Raw genomic sequence first — 4744 nt, 5'->3', positions numbered from 1 at the left:
CTTTGACCTTGAAATCATTTACCTTCATCTTACTGAGGGAATGTTTGGTCTCAAAGAGAATGGATTCAGTTTTCCCAAGGTGGAGTGACAGTTTGTTATCGGTAAGCCACGTACGGATTTTGGAGAGTTCAGAGCCAACGTGAGCCAAAGATGTACTGCCCCATTCACTTCCTGGTTAAAGTATTTGGGAAATACTCTGTATCTCGGCTCCTGTGTTTTACTATGTATTTTTTTGGCGAGACATGCTATTTTCAACCAGTGGCATGCACAGACATTTTGAGGGGCAGGTGCTCAAGTAAATTATACTTTTTTTTTGTTTACTTGGTCTGCTCTTTTTTCCCTCTACACCTATACCTCTTTGCCAAAAATAGCCGATCTACAAGCCCACAACGCCTCGCAGCGCGAGGCGTTGTGGGCTTGTAGATCTGCTATTTTTGGCTAAAGTTCTCCTCAGAAAAGGGATGCTAGGTTTCGAGTGGTTATGGTAAAAAGAAAAATCATATCACATAAAGATTTGGCGGACCCCGTGTAGTAATGAGGACCCCCTAGGGGGTCCCGGACCCTCTGTTGAAGACCCCTGCTGTAAACTGGAAAAAAAATATTTTTTCTGTTTTTTCAAAAGGGCACTTCTGGTCAAGAGGGCAAAGGTCAGGTGCTCAAGCACCAACTAGAGTCTATCTGTGCACGTCCCTGTTTTCAACGGTGTGTATAACAAGCGAACGGGAGGTCGCCATGACATTTTTCTTTTTTTTTTGCGGAAGCACAGTGATACCCTCTGTGATTAGCAACCATCAGGGGATCGATCATACCGGAGATAAATATTCTGTGGTTCCTGAAAGATTAGTCAGAATGCTTAAAAATGCTGCCAGAAGCTACTGCCCTGTTTTAGAAAACCCCTGCAGTGAATGTGTTTTGTACATTAACATCTATATGATGCACTCCCTATATATCTCATTGGTAATATCATCATTCTGCCCGACACACAGGCAGCCAGCACCACCTCTGTGCATTTCCACATCTGGTGGGAACGTTAGTTAGTTTGACATGTTAGGATCAACATGTCAAACCTTCACACATCATGCCAACACCAGAGAGAGAGAGAGAGAGAGAGAGAGAGAGAGAGAGAGAGAGAGAGAGAGAGAGAGAGAGAGAGAGAGAGAGAGAGAGTTTGCAAATGATTTTTTTGCTTTTTGATCTTAACCCATTGAGACCTGAAGCCGGTTCTACATGTCTCCTAAATCTCAACAGTATTCTGAAAAACGTATGTTTCTACAGTATATCAGTGGTGCTCAATCTTTTTCATGTCAAGGACCCCCAAAATGATATGTATTTGGCCTCGGACCCCCATCAAAATATTTTGTTCCAGGGACCCCCAGAAGCAAAGATTTGAGTTAAAAATGTTTGCTTTAAAAATATATATATTTCAAAGATTTGCACACATTTTCACGATTTTTCAAAAATAGCAGATCTACAAGCTCGTAGCACGGCACTCGGTGCCGCGCTATGAGCTTGTAGATCTGCTATTTTTGAATAGCCCAAAGTGTAAAATAATGCTTTTTAGCTCAAATCTAAAAATGACACAGTTCCAGGTCTTAATGGGTTAATACCTGTCATAGTGTCAGCTCAGCCATGCTCCACCTGAGCCCCGTGACATCAAAGGCCTTGTCACCTACCTATCACCACCCTGTATCAAAGACTCATGTGTTTTTTTTTTCCTTTTGGCTTCACATCCCTACACACACACACACACACACACACACACACACACACACCTCACACTCACACACACACACACACACACACACACACACACACACACACACACACACACACACACACACACACACACACACACACACACGTACAGCACTGCTGAGCAGTGTTGCCATGTCCGCTTGTTATAAGCGACCTTGGGCAAGTATAAGCCATGCCGAACCCTGAGGCCCATAGGGCCAGAAGCCTATCTCCTGTTTCCTTAGCGTGAAATCTGGCAACGCCGCGGCTGAGCTGCCATGCCAGCCAGCTGAGGCATGTGGAGCTTCTTCTTCAAACCATTTCTATTGATCCCCCCAAAATACTGGCACCTGGAGGCAGGTGAGGTGAGGTGAGGTGAGGATACACCTTAGTCATAAAACTTGTAAAAAAAAGTCAACACTTTGGTGGAAACAGACTGTTTAGAAGTCATTAAGCATGAAACCAAATGAGGTCATCAAACATTCAAAGGTGCTTTTACCTAGAAATAAACAATGTTCTGCAGAGATGTTACCCTTCAGTCTGTGCTGACTTACAGTAGGCCTAATAATTATTATTATTTTACAGGAAAAAAAACTGCTCTTTCTGTTTACAATTTGCAATTGAGGCATTTAGCAGACATCTTAACACATTGCCTGCCAGAGTTTTTTCAGATTTTTTGCTGTTGTCTGCCAGGGTTTTGCCATGATTTTGGTACCTGTTCGCGTAGCCACAGATTTTTTTCCTCCAGTATGATTGATCCCCAGATGGTTTCTAATCACAGATGAGATTCAGGTGTGGTTTCACAAATGTCAACGAGGTCATTTTGACCTCGTTGACATGTGTTGTTTGATGTTTCAATATAGCTCAAAACCAGTAGTTTTAAACCAAAAAACAGTGAATTGAATTGTTTGTCCGTTTGAATTTTAACATTGAAGTGAATGGAGCAGCAAATCTTCGAACATTTTTAGCTCCTAATCTGTTCGTAATTCGACAAGGGTTGAAATTATAAAAAAAATCAAAAAAAAAGAAAAAAAAAATGTTTTGAAAAAAAAAAAAAAAAAAAATATTTTTTTCCATGACGTATATATACGTCTTTGGCGGACAACAGCTGATAATTAAAAGACGTATATATACGTCATTGGCAGCCATTGATTAATCTAGAGTGATTGACAGTAAACAAGGTAAACGCGAGGGAATACGTCGCATAGACATAGTCACATAGGCTCATAGGTAAACCAAGAACCATATCATCAGTCTAAACCAGGGGTCTTCAACAGGGGGTCCGGGACCCCTAGGGTGTCCTCAGAGCTACTATAGGGGATCCGCCAAATCTTTGTGTGATAGGATTTAGTTTTTTACATTAACCACTTGAATCCTAGAATTCCTTTTCTAAGGGGAACATTAGCCGAAAATAGCAGATCTACAAGCTCTCAACGCCTCGCGCTGCGAGGCGTTGAGAGCTTGTAGATCGGCTATTTTTGGCAAAGAGGTGTTTGGTGTAGAGGGAAAAAAGAGCAGACTAAGTAAAAAAAAAACTTTAATCAGAACGACAATTTTATACAATATAGAGTAGGGGGTCCCTGCTTCATCTCTCTCTCAGCTAGGCCTGAAAACGTTGAAGACCCCTGGTCTAAACAGTATAATATATAAAAGAAAAAAACTATTCAAACTATAGGATGCCATGTCAAGATATGAACAAATCTGTCTGCATAACATGCAATCTGAATTACATTTTAACCTTTGCATACAGTAAGCCTGCAAGGTCGTCAAGGCAACGGCAAATACAGTACTACAGCTAGTGGTACGGGCTAAGATGGAGTCTGAAGAGGAGAAACTTCAGATTACGGTGGAAGATTTGGAGTGAATATGGCAGTTGTGACTGCAATGGGGAGTTTGTTCCACAGTTTGGGAGCCAGAAGGGGGAAGAGTCTGTGGACGTGTGGAGCGTTGTCCTGGATGTTTAGGAAAGGTTCTGACAGCTTCCCTGTGTTAGCTGATCTGAGAGAGAGAGGGAGGGGTTGTAGGGTTGGATCAGGCTTTGAAGATACGGGGGTGCCATACCTTTGGTTGCTTTGTAGGCCAACTTTGAACTCTGTGCGGGCAATAACTGGGAGCCAATGGAGGGAGCGTAGAAGGGGGGAGACATGTGTACAATTTGGCTGGTTGAAGACCAAGCGTGCTGCGGCATGTTTACAAGTATACCCAACTATTAAATAGCTCTATATCCCCATAGCAATCATTGCTATGGCATGTTTGTTCAATCACCGGGGTCTCCTCATGTCTCCAGTTCTTTAGTAAAGAGATTTTTTTTTTTTTTTAAGGTCAGGAAATAAATGTAATCCAAACAGGAGAGAGAACTCATACAGCATACAGGATAAACAAGCAAAATTGGAAGTCATAAAACAAATACATCAGCAGACAAAATTGGACGTGGAACACCTGGCTGACACACTCACAACACGATGTGAAAGTGTAGATCGGCAAATAGATTTGGTGCAGACTGAGGGGAAAACAAATAGGGGACCAAATACAGACTCCTGGGGGACCCTGCCTGCGGTCAACAAAGTATTTAGGTTTAAGTGGTTAAAGATACACTATTAAAGTTCCGGTGAAAACAACTTGGAGAGCCGTGATTGTGAGTGACATTGTTCCGATAAACCCAAGTTGTGGAATCTATAGCGCTCCACGGTCTCTGCAGACACTAAGTAATGATGGAGTGGGTTCAAGCTGCTTCACCAGGGTTAATCCTGCTCAGTATTCATTTAACCCAGGGGGTCTTCAACGTTTTCAGGCCAAGGACCACCTAGCTGAGCGAGAGATGAAGCAGGGACCCCCCTCTATATTGCATAAAATTGTGTTTCAGTTTTTTTGTTTATTTGGTCTGCTCTTTTTTTCCCTCTCTACACCAAACACCTCTTTGCCAAAAATAGCCGATCTACAAGCTCACAACGTTTGGGGGACCCCATGTAGTAACTCTGAGGACCCCCTAGGGGTCCTGGGCCCCCTGTTG

Source organism: Gymnoscopelus microlampas (genome assembly GCF_963454915.1).
Source record: "Gymnoscopelus microlampas genome assembly, chromosome: 5".
Taxonomy (NCBI): Eukaryota; Metazoa; Chordata; class Actinopteri; order Myctophiformes; family Myctophidae; genus Gymnoscopelus; species Gymnoscopelus microlampas.
Note: the sequence above shows the minus strand (reverse complement) of the source record.